This window comes from Cervus elaphus, chromosome 22 (assembly GCF_910594005.1).
Source record: "Cervus elaphus chromosome 22, mCerEla1.1, whole genome shotgun sequence".
Classification (NCBI taxonomy): domain Eukaryota; kingdom Metazoa; phylum Chordata; class Mammalia; order Artiodactyla; family Cervidae; genus Cervus; species Cervus elaphus.
Genome location: NC_057836.1, coordinates 60,288,830 through 60,301,431, shown reverse-complemented (window position 1 = coordinate 60,301,431; position 12,602 = coordinate 60,288,830). Strand labels below are relative to the sequence as shown.

At 44.3% G+C, this 12,602-nt stretch overlaps 1 protein-coding gene across 7 annotated transcripts in view; it reads right to left on the bottom strand.

Moving 5' to 3' along the window:
- LOC122680161 (cyclin-Y-like protein 1) overlaps positions 1–12,602 on the bottom strand; it is a 256,180-nt gene that overhangs the window by 225,618 nt on the left and 17,960 nt on the right. The window lies entirely within an intron of this gene.

Genomic DNA, 12,602 nt, shown 5'->3' with positions numbered 1-12,602 from the left:
TCTCGGCGACGGAAGCGAGGGCCAGGGCGTGCTGACCACGCTCCCTCTGTGCTCCCAGAGCATGGGCGCCAGCCACATGCAGACTCAGAGGCCGCCAGCAATGGCTTCCTAATTAAATGGTCCCTGAGCCTGACCGGCCAGCGTTCAGATGGGCAGGACCTTGCACCCCCAAAGGGAAAAGGCATGCCTTCTTGAGCCCAATTATGGACTCTGCGTGAAAAGGTGATGCGAATCATCTTGGAAAATTATAAAAGAATTCCTCTGGAAATCTCAATGCAACTTGATAGTCTTTATTCCCTTATTACTTTCCTGGTGGGAAAAGTAATTACAATTTTCATTGTTGCTATTTAGTCACTAAGTCCTGTCAGACTCTTCTGTGATCCCATGGACTGCAGCCCACCAGGCTCCTCTGTCCATGGAATTTTCCAGGCAAAAATACTGGAGTGGGTTACCATTTTCTTCTGCAGGGGATCCTGTCGACCCAGCGGTCGAACCTGTGTCTCCTGTGTCTCCCGCACTGGCAGGAGGGTTCTTTACCTCTGAGCCATCAGGGAAGCCCAGTGTTACTCCACTTTTCATTCACTTAAAATTTTCATTCATCATCAATTTAATTTTTTCCTTATGGCTGAGTCACCTGTAGGATCCTAGTTCCAGGACCCAGGACCAAAGCCGTGCCCCTGGCAATGGACGTGGCATCCTGACCACTGGGAAGCCCCCAGGACCACCAGGAACTGAGCCCGCCCTGCCCCGGCCTGACACACCTCCCCCTGCACCCGGCTCCCTGCGGGCCAGCTCCCGACTCCACACCCGTGGTTCCAGACGGCCTGGCCTTGGGTCCCCTTCTTTCCCCACACCCTTGCCATACACAGAGGCCTCCACTTCCATGGATTTAAATATCTTTACGATGACAACTTTGAACTGGTATTTCCAGCTCTCCGCGGACTCCACCTCATGTCTGGCCGCCTGTCTGACGTCTCCACCTGGAAGTGCTAAGCCGCTCCCAGTTAGCAAGGCCAGAAGAAGCCTCCGAGCCCGCTCCCTCCACCGTCCTCCCAGGAACAGGTGCCTCCCTCTCCCCAACAGACTCAATCCCAAACCGATGCCTCCCACATCCCCGCCTCTGCCATCACCCCCCAAGTCCGCCACTTCTCCTGCAAGAAGCGGCCCAGTCCAGCCCGTCCAGAACGCCGTCCTGCCTCCCCAGCGATGAGTAGCCGGCCTCCAGCCCAGAAGCCTCATGAGAACCAACCCGGCTCAACTCGCCAGCCTCACTTTGCACTCGCACCTTGGGCCCCCCCATCCCAGGCAGGCTCCTCAGCGCCCGGGGACCCCCGCCCGCTCCCCCAAAGGCAGAGCGGCACCTCTGCGACACCACCGCGGCCAGGGGCCTGCTCACCTCGGGAACTCACACCGCGTCCCCTCCCGTCCTGGGTTTAGACGCCACCTCCTCAGAAAGGCCTTCCGAGCCCAGAGGACAGGCAGGCCCCACACTGAGCCCCGCCCCGCGCGCGGCTCATCTGCCCACTGCCCCCTCCCGAGCAGGCCTGGACTTCTGCAGCGACGTCCCTGGCTGCCTTCGCAGCAACGCGCGAGCGCCACACGGGCTGCACACCCCTGCGTCTTGTTGGGACGAACTGCAGCCCCAGCATGGTGCTGACCACACAACGGGCTCTTAGAAAACATCTGTTTGGCGTTAAACGACTATTCCTGGGGGAGGCTCGGCAACCCTCTCCAGGATGCTTGCCTGGAGAATCCCGTGGACAGACGAGCCTGGCGGGCTGCAGTCCACCGGGCGGCAAAGAGTCGGAGACAACTGAGCAACTTGGCACTCAAACGACTGTTAATTTCAAAATACACCCTACTCAGCTTATTCTATTACTCACTTAACCTAATAACAGCTATTTTTGGAATACAACAGCACCTTACACACTCTTATTCAGGAACATAATTTTATTTTGCTGTTTCTAGGCACCGATACCATTCTGGGCCTATTCAAAGGCTTGCCTGTTAATCTCTGGCCGGGTGCTTTATCAAACATGAAGGTTATTCTTATCCCTGTGACAAACTCTTACTCTTTAACAACACGGCAATGTGCATGTCAATAAGCACTTATCTGAAGCTGCAGGGATCAGGGTGTGAGGAGACCCCCTCTTTCCCAAGCCTCCAGCAGACCACAGGGCAGCAACATGCCAGTCCTTGACTACGCCCACCTATGAAGTGAATGTTGCAAGCACACAAACATCCATGTGAGCCTGCCTGATCTCCTACCTAGGCAAGCGTGCTGACTCAGATTCAATCTCTGCTTTGTAGACTAGTCAAAACTCCCCAGCTGGACCTCCCAGCTCATGGGCTCTGACCACGGAGGAACGGAAGGTCACTGGGTGCACTTACATCTATGTGTCCAACTGAACATCCATCTCTGACTACCTTCCACACAGAAGAGTAAAAACCTGCTCAACCTAAGTTTACCATCTCCAAAATCCACTGTCAGGAGTCCCCAGTTGACTGATTACAAAGCTACACGAAATCTGGTCATGTCTCCAGGCAAACCCCTACTTCCTAAAACGATGGCAGACAGGGGAGTGACAGAAGATTCTGAGAATGGAGAGTGATGACGTCAGAAACCACACACAGCTTTACTTCTCTGTCAGTGACCAGTCCACCCACACACACCTCTGGCAAGCTCAAAACCGGGAAGAACTGTTCAACGATTTCTCCTTGCTTTAAAGTTAGACACATCTGGCTTGTATGTAATTTGAAAAAGGAGAAAGAATCAATTAGACAGCTACCACTTGTTTAGACAGTCACCACACCCATATTTGCATATTTGGGGAGGCTACCCTGAATTTATTACTTAAAACATTTTATACATTATTGCAAATACTATCTATAATCCATACTCCATGGTTCTTAAATGGTGTATTTTCACCTTAGATTGACACAGGAAATTATTAATTTCCCATTTAATTCATGTAATTAATGGAATAGGTCTGCTACACAAATATTCTTCATGTATCATCCTTTTCTTATAAATTTGAAAGTTATAAATAGACAAATAAAAGCCTCATTTACTAATTCATATACAGAACTTACAACAAATAAACTATCTGTTTTAAATAAACCAGCTAGGCCAATAAACTATACAAATTATGAACCACAGGCTCCAAGAAGGCAAAGGAAAGAGAGAGAAACTGACTCGCAACCCACAGAGGAGAAGACGAAGCCGAGTCCAGCGGCCGGGAAACACGTCCACCAGCACGACCATGCAGCTGAGACCTGAACACTCCTCTGAAATAAGCAAACAGAGTCATTTTTAATTCCTCCAGAGAAGGGGCACACACTACCTACCTCCCGAGTTGTCCATTATTTCTCTGGACAGCTCTGGACGAAGACGAAGACTTTGTATCAAGAAGGCAATGGTTTCCTTCTAATTTAATACGGCAGTGCTAGTTCTACACCCTGACATCCCATGGAGTAAGGTGAATCTCTCTTCCGTTTTCTGGCTCTGAAAACAGTTAAACACAGCCATGGTGCCCCCTCACTCCCCCAGACAAGGTAACTCCAGTTCCTTTCCAATGTCCTTTCTGATCGCAGAGAAGACTTCCAATCTTCCTTGTTTATATTAACGGTATCTACATTTCCTAAGTGTATAAAACACATCCATTCTGTCGATGAAATCAGCGACACATCGACTCTCAGAACTGAATGCTGGCCTGGGCTTCGTCATGAAACTGCGTGTCCCTGTCCACGCGTGGGCTTCTCTCTGGTTGGAGGGAGGCCAGACCACACGCTTTCCCGTTTCAAAATCCTGAGTCCATAAAAACAATGCTTTCAATGCCACTTTCACTTTGTTAAAAAGAAATGAAACACCTTTAACCATACTATATAATATTAACATTTATATGGGTCTTTTACATAATTAAGGGCATTTTGTGTGATGCTCTAAAAAATACGTTAGCGGTCGCTGGCTCTTAGAAAATAACGGTGGTTGGTAGGAAGGGTGGGGAAAGACAAATGCATAACTGTAAGTACCCCTTAAAAACTCAAAATGACCTGCTAGCTTAGTCTCACCTGACGTTAAAGCATAAATTTAAGCTTGAGAAATGTTCATTTTTCTAAGTCTGTACTATGGGACACAGTAGCTCCTAGTCACATATGGTCACCTAAATTTAAATTAAATTTTAGTCAAATTATAAATTAATTTACTCAGATTAGCTATCTTTCGAGTGCTAAGCAGCTACTGCGCAGGATGCCAGATGCAGACCACTTCCGTCCTACCAGGAAGTCCTGCGGGTCAGCGCCATTCTAGACCGCTCTCCTGTGTCCACTCCGCAAAAGGCAGGCAGCGCGGCAGAGGCTCCAATCACCTGGGCTCCAAAGCCTGAAATCCCAGTTCTGCGCCGTCGGCTCTGCAACCTTGAACAAGCGGGCTCACCTGTCTGAGCCTGTCTTCCCACCTATAACACCATCCACAACCACTGCCTCCCTCCTGGAGGGTCACGAAGATTAAATGGGACAACGCTGCTGAATGACAGGCCTCGGCACACCGCCGCAAACACTGGCAGCATCCAGAGATGCCAGCTTCCCAGGACAGCAAGTGTATCCGTGCCCTCGCGGTCCACCAAACGTCAGATGAGTGCCAAGATCTGAAGTACAGAGATTAAAGAAAGAACTCTCACCCAACTGGGCAGGTCAGACAAAGGAGTCATACCATCGGGAGACCTGAGAGCAGGGGGCTGAGGGAGGCAGGGGGCTGGACCCCTCGAGGGTGGAAGCAAGCCAGGGACTTGGCCCGGGCACCAGGGCCCACCTCTGCCCCGGAAGGTTCGGAATCACCACCAGGCCTCCTCTTCACGTGCAGAGAGGGAGAAGCGAGTCGGTGCACGTGTGGGCTCGGTTGCTTCAGTCGTGTCTGACTCTTTGTGACCTCACGGACTGTAGGCTGGCAAGCTCGCTGTCCGTGGTATTCTCCAGGCGAAAATACTGGAATGAGTTTGCCATTTCCTCCTCCGGGGCTCTTCCTGACCCAGGGATCAAACCCATGTTTCCTGCGTCTCCTGCATTACAGGCAGATGCTCTAACGGCTGAGCCACCAGAATAATATGCTGCTTCTACCCAAATAAGGGCTTCCCTGACGGCTCAGTTGGTAAAGAATCTGCCAGGAATGCAGGAAGACCCCAGTTTGATCCCTGGGTTGGGAAGGTCCCCTGGAGAAGCGAAAGGCTACCCACTCCAGTATTCTGGCCTGGAGAACTCCATGGACTGTATGGTCCATGGGGTCGCAAAGAGGTGGATACAACTGAGCGACTTTCACTTCACTTCACTTCACTTCACCCAAGTATGGAATTCGTTATACCTTTAAAGGATCCTATTAAGTCCCTAACTTAAAATACACAGACATTCTAAGTAAACAGTTCTAAATGAACATTTACAAAAAGCATAGTCAGAAAGCTAACGGTGGTAACATTAAATTTAAAAAATCAAAACTTACACTGCTCTTAAAATAAAAAATGCTAATAAATATTGCTTGACTTGCTATTTGCAATAATGCTTAGTTGATAAAAGATATTGAAGCCAATGAACAGTAATAATCACTGTAAAGAAAATGCTTTGGGCACACTAAAGAATAGCTTTCAGGACATCTTAAAGACAGAACAGCTATGTGAACTAAAATATTACCTGCTAGACAGTAACATGACACTTTCTATCAAAAGTACTTAAGTAATAAATCTGAAATAATAACCAGTTATAAAACCAGGCAAACTAAAATAAATGATAAAATGTTCTATTGCTGTTATAAAGTATAATCCCTTTGTGATCAGTTAATGCATGTTTTTTTCAGACATTCTTATACTGTTCTTAAAGCAGCAAAGATTAGAAAAAAATAAAAAGAAAATCAGAAGTCACAAATAATGGGTAGAAAACTCTATCACTCAACATTTTCCCTTATTATGAAATAAATACTTTAAAAATCTATGGTTAAAGGCAGATGCTAAGAAGTAACATCTTGGAGTAAGAAAGGAAGGAATCTCTCCAGGGTCTTATTGAGACAGTGACGTCTTCCCCAAGCTCAGTTTTAAAGTAAAGGTGCTGGCAGCAAACGACTGCGCCTGGACCACGATGTCTGCAGCAAGGGCCCCTCGCGGCGGTGTTGGCTGTGTCCGGTGAAAAGTCAGCTTTGAGGTGAAGCAAAAAGAGAAGCACACGTGCACTGTCCGTGGTAATGAAAGCGCACACCACGAATGTCAAAGAAGGTACAGAAGCAAGAATACAAACAGGCGTGAGGCTCCCGACACAGCTCTGCCAGGGGAAGGTCCGGGCCGACCATGCTCCCCAGGGCTGCAGCGCCGTCCATGCCCCCTCGGCCCCCGGCCCAGGCCCCCGCACGCGCTCCAGGGTTGCACTTCCAGCAACCCAGATGTCAGCAAAGACTTTTGTCCTCGGACAGTCTATGCAAAACCACGCAACACTGCAGCCATGGAGTCCAGAACTCAAAGGAGTGAATGAAAAATATGCTTCTATTATCTCTACTGAAGAAAGGAGACATGCATATGAAAAATTCAGCATCACAGGGCCTCAACATATACTTAAATTTTGTCAATGTTAATGACTCCTCATAAGAGGCACTCCAGCATTCTGCTTCCCTGGACTTCCCTGGTGGCTCAGACGGTAAAGAATCCGCCTGCTATGTGGGAGACCTGGGTTCGATCCCTGGGTTGGGAAGATCCCCTGGAGGAGGGCATGGTAACCCACTCCAGTATTCCTGCCTGGAGAATCCCATGGACAGAGGAGCTTGGCGGCCTACAGCCCACGGGGTCACAAAGAGTTGGACACGACTGACTCCTCAGAAGAGGCACTCCAGCATTCTGCTAACAAAAAGGTGTTCACATCACCTTTCAGTTACCCAGTGTTTATTTACTAATAATCTGCCTTGCTCCAAAGACTGAGGTGGCTTTGAAAAAAACTTACACAGTATAAGAGTACAAAGTGTTGAGAAGACACACGGTGGAGAAAAAGAGTAAGAAAATAAAACAGAACCAGAGGTCAGGTTTCTACAAAATGCAGCTAATTATCAGGATGGGGAACACATGAAAATCCATGGCTGATTCATGTCAATGTATGGCAAAAACCACAACAATATTGTAATTAGCCTCCAACTAATAAAAATAAATGAAAAAAAAGGCAGCTAATTACTAATGCTGAAGAATACACAAGGCCATCGGCTTTAGGGTCACAGGGTAAAGAGGGAAGCAGATCCCTTTTAAGACCCGCAGTCTACAGATACCGGCAGTCTCTGCCAACAGCACCATCATTTCCCTGGTCTTGGTCCTAAAGCATTTTATGTTTTCTCTCTCAGTTAGTTTTAACCGTATCTACAGGATTAGGAACTACATCTGATTACCTTCTTGCAACCTACACTTTTCCTACCACAGATCTAACACAGGAAGCCCTCAGTGAATACTGAGGTGTAGGGGAACATGACGGAGAATCAGGCTGAGGAACAGGGGAAAACAATTTGGCATTAAAAGTGCAGACATGGAACTGCAAACTGCCAAATGTAAAAAAATATCCTTTACCCGGCTCAGTGCCAGTAACAACATAACACGAACATATACACCCATACAAACACACACACGACAGAAAAGTGTCACAGAAATCACACTACTCAAATAATTACTTTTCAGAGTGTTCCAACTAACTATTGTTTCATGGAATTCAGAAATTTAAATCAAGCATAGTACCTACAATATATTGGATTGCCTTGCATGTTGATTTTTTCTTTTTTTTTTCTCCTTAACTAAACCACATGTACCTAGCCACAAATGTAATGTTTAACGTATTTCTCTATCTACTCACACATTTGGAAAAATAAAGGATGAATGATCAGAAAACCTGGGTTTAAATGCAAATCAACCATTTCTAGTCATGCAATCCTGAGCAAGTTACTTAATTCCAGGAGTCTCACAGAAAAAGACTAAACTGCATCATACATAAAAATCCTTTAAAAGCTACAAAATGCTGCACAAATATTATTATAATGACCAATAAAAGGAAAATAATTAACGACAACAGATTTTTACATTGTTGGCTCTCTGTAGAAATCACACCTATACAGACACAATCCCTAGTTTCTATCTCAATGCCTTCCTGTTCTATGATACAGTTTGGAAAGCATTAACTCACACACTTTTTCCCCACACACTGTCTCAGTTACTAGGGTCTGGCAAACAGACCCTCCTCTGGTCAGTGGCTCTCAACAACAGGAGGAGGAAACAGTGGTAAGGCGTACGCCCAGTCCCAGTCTCATCCATTCCGATGATGCCTTAACTAATGAGTTAGAACAGTGAAAAGTGAATCAGTTACAGGACTTACACACCAAAGTTTCTGACTCAAAACTTACCACAGAGCTCCAGGGGGCTCAGTGGTAAAGCATCTCCTGCCAATGCAGGAGACACGAGTTCCATCTCTGGGTTGGGAAGACCCCCTGGGCATGGAAATGGCAGCCCACTCCAGTATCCCTGCCTGGGAAATCCCATGGACAGAGGAGCCTGGTGGGCTATAGTCCATGGGGTTGCAATGAGTCACACACGACTTAGTGACTCAACAACAAAAATCAAGACTGTGGTACTGGCCTAACAACAGACATAGATCAATGGAATAATACTGAGAGTTCAGAAATAGACCTTCACATTTATGATCTATTGATTTTTCAACAGGATATGAAGATAATTCACTGGGGAAAAGGGTCTTTGTAGCAGTGGTGCTGAGATAACTGGGTATCTACAAGAAAAGCATGAAGTTGGACCTGTAGCTCACACCATATACTAAATGGATCAGACACCAAAATATAAAAGCTAAAACTAAAAAAGTCTTATTAGAAAAATGTAGGCAAAAATCTTCTTAATCTTGGAATAGGCAATGGTTTTGCAGAAATAACAGCAAGTGTGTAAAGTAACAAAAAAATAGATAAACTGGACTTCATCAAAATTTAAAACTTTTATGCTTTAAAAGGAACTATCAAGAAAGTGAAAACACTATCCACAGAATGAAAGAAAATATTTGCAAACCATATATCTGATATGGGACTTGTAGTCAAAATAAATAAATAGTACTTACAACTCAACAACAAAAAAGACAAAACAACTTAAAAACTGTCAAAGAATTTGAATAGACATTTCTCTAAACAAGATACAAAAATGTCCAATAAGCATATGAAAAGATAGTCATCAAGATTGTTATACAGCAGGGTAAGAAATATCCAGACCACAGTGACACAGTACTTCACACCGACAAGGAGGGCCATCATTAAAAGACAGACAATAACAGTTGCTAAGGCAGTGGAGAAACTGGAACTCTGATACACTGATGTCAGGAAGGTAAAATGGTGCAGCCACTCTGGAATATAGTCCGGCAGTTCCCCAAAAGGTTAAACACAGTTAGTGTTTGACCCAGCAATTCTACTCCTAGGTCTATCTATACCCAAGAGAAATGAAAACAAATGTCCACACAAAACCTTGTACACAAATGTTCATGGCTGCATTATTCACAATAACCACAAAGTGGAAACAACCCAAACTTCCATCAGCTGATGAACAGATAAATAGGATGTACTATAGCCACACAATGGAATATTATTCAGAGACAAAAATAAAGTACTGATGAATGCTACAACATGGATGAATCTTGCAAACATTATGCTTCATGAAAGAAGCCAGTCACAAAAGACTACATATTGTATGATTCCATTTGTACAAAATGTCCTGAAGGCAAATCTATAGAGACAAAAGTAGACCGATGGTTGCCCAGGGCTGGATGGTTGTGAAATTGGGAGGAAATGGGAAAGGATTGCTAAAAGGTATGGTGTATCTTTTGGGGTGATCTGAATGCAAAATTGATTATGACAGATATAAAGCAGTGAAGACACTAAAAGTCACTGAAATTTACACTTCAAATTACATCTCAATAAAGCTGTTACAATTAAAAAATAAAGCAGAGTCTGTGTTCAACGAGTAGATAATTGAAACATAGCAATAAAAGTAAAAACTGCTAATATAACTGAACTACATCCTCTTAAGTATTTTCTCCTTTCATTTGCTCAAATAGTAAATCAAAAATCAAAATCCAAGCAAATCATTTTACCACAGTCTCTACTTTTAAAAAGTAGCAAGGATCTCTGTCATTTCCATGCTTATAAAGCTAATATAAATTTGGGCAGTATCAGACCATAACAGAATTTGAATCTAGCTTCTGTGCAATCAGAGACACAGGTTATCCTCAGGATGACAGAAACTTGTATCTTAATTCAGAAATTTTTCCAGCTAGCTGCCAGTTTCCCACTGACATTGAGGAAATAGGAATGAGCACACCAGCACATTTACAGATTTTGAGTCTGCATTTTTGACGGCTCTGCGGAGTCCCCAAAGCCGCAGCATAGTCGTCTAGAAGCTAAGCTGGCGTGCAGGTCACTGAGGCAGTGAGCAGCTGCGGCCACTGGCAGCACCTCCAGCTCAGAGCGGGACCGACACGCGGGCCCCTGCAGAGGCCTCGGAGAGAGCCCTTCAAACGCCATGGGCCAGTTACGTTCTCACCGCACACCGAGACTCAGCAAAGCACCTCTACTATCCACAGAGAATACTCGATGTATATAACCGAATCCCACCCAGATCATGTGCACTTTCCTATGCCTATGATCCCACAGACCCTACCATTCTGGGAATAGAAACTTTTTTCTTAGATAAATCATAAAGTTTTGGTTTTAAATATTAATTCTAATGTTATAAAAGAATTAACTTAATCCAGCCTAAAAAGAAAAAAAGATTACTGCACTTTTACCTCAAAGACAACAATGACCCAAAAAAGTGAAAAGATACCTAGAAACTGTATAGGCAGATATTACCTATACAAAGAAATAATTTAACTGATCATCAAAATATTTTGCGCATACTCTTAAAAGATTTAAGTCTGTTGAAAACCTGGGGGGGGGGGGGCAGGGGAGACCTTCAACAATACTACAGTAGAAGACAAACACATGCTTGTCCCTGTAATATGAACCCAAGAGTCGCTTAGCGGGCATCTTAAAAGAGATGCACTCAAGTTCCGAGGTCCCATCTCTAACCCGACACACCCACAGAAAATCCAAGGCCTACGGTAAACCCCTTAGCAAGCGCATGGCCATCGACGTGAGGGGCAGGGCTCGCGGTGAGCATCGACGTGAGGGGCAGGGCCCACATGGCCGTCGACGTGAGGGGCAGGGCCCGCAGCGGGTGTTGACGTGAGGGGCAGGGCCCGCAGGGGGCGGCAGGAACCCCCACTTACACCAGCGCAGCAAAGAAGACCCTATGCAACAGGGGAGCCACGAACATGAAGGTGGGCACGACCTTCGTCCCTGCCTGATCAGTCCATCAGCTATCTAGGGATCAAAGAAGCTGCACCCGTAGGCCTTGTTCTGAAGCAATGTGAGCTATCCAATCTTCACATGGTTAAAAGGATTACAGTGGAAGTTTCCATAAGCCAGCAAATCCACCGAACAAGCTATCTTTCTGCAATGTTATATGTCAGTATCTCAATAAAACTGGGGGGAAAAAATACAACTGAGTAGGTTTCTTTCTTGAAACTGAGGAGCTAATTATATGTGACATCTACATTTTTTTAATGAAAAACTATTAGAAATATTTTGCTTGCACAACCAGTACACTTTAACTAAGGCTCAATGAAAAAGTAAACCCCCAAATTTCCATAGTTAAAACATTTCTTTTTTACATTAAACAGAACTATGATTTAACCATTTTAGTTTATTTAAGGAATAAACATCATGTAATTTTCTTCCTCAGAATTTTCAGTTTCCATGCACATTTATAATATATTGGTTTAATCTAAGTTAAATTATTATCTGTAATAAGTCAAAACTAAATTAGAGTAATGCACCAGGAAATAATATATCTGATAGCAAAACTGCAAACTCTAATCATCACATATTATACAGGGATTACATTCATCAAAAAGGAGCCCTAAACAAGCTCATTAAAACAAAGCAATTAATTTATTTTGCCAATAATCTGTTTTCAAAGTTTAAACAAAGTTTTCAAAGTATATAAACTAAGTTCATATATTGTACCATTTCAGTTGTTTGTAAAGAAAGGTAACAGGAATAATATATGTGGTAAACACAGTTTATTAAAAAAAAAAAAAGATTCAAACATTAAAACAAATACTACCCTACGAAACAAGAGAGTTTAATTCAAACTGAAGTTTTTCCACAAATCAATCCATTTACACGAATTGGCCACCAAAGCTTAAACAAAGATGTGACGTCTGAAACAGCTCTAAGGTAACACAGCCTAAGTGTGACAAAAACACCTGACTACCCAACAGCTTCTCCTAACCAAGAAGTGATTTGTTCTAGTTGAGTGAAATATTCTTCGAACATTATTACTACAAGTTTATAAATGTGACTCCCGTGTAAAGAACTACAATAAATTCACTACAAACATTAAGTCTTATTAGAATCTTTCCTACACAAAAATGGCTGTCAATTAGCCATTTAGCCACCTACAGGTTTTTCACTTCCATTAATACCTAGAGCTGTTATCTTTGCTTTCATA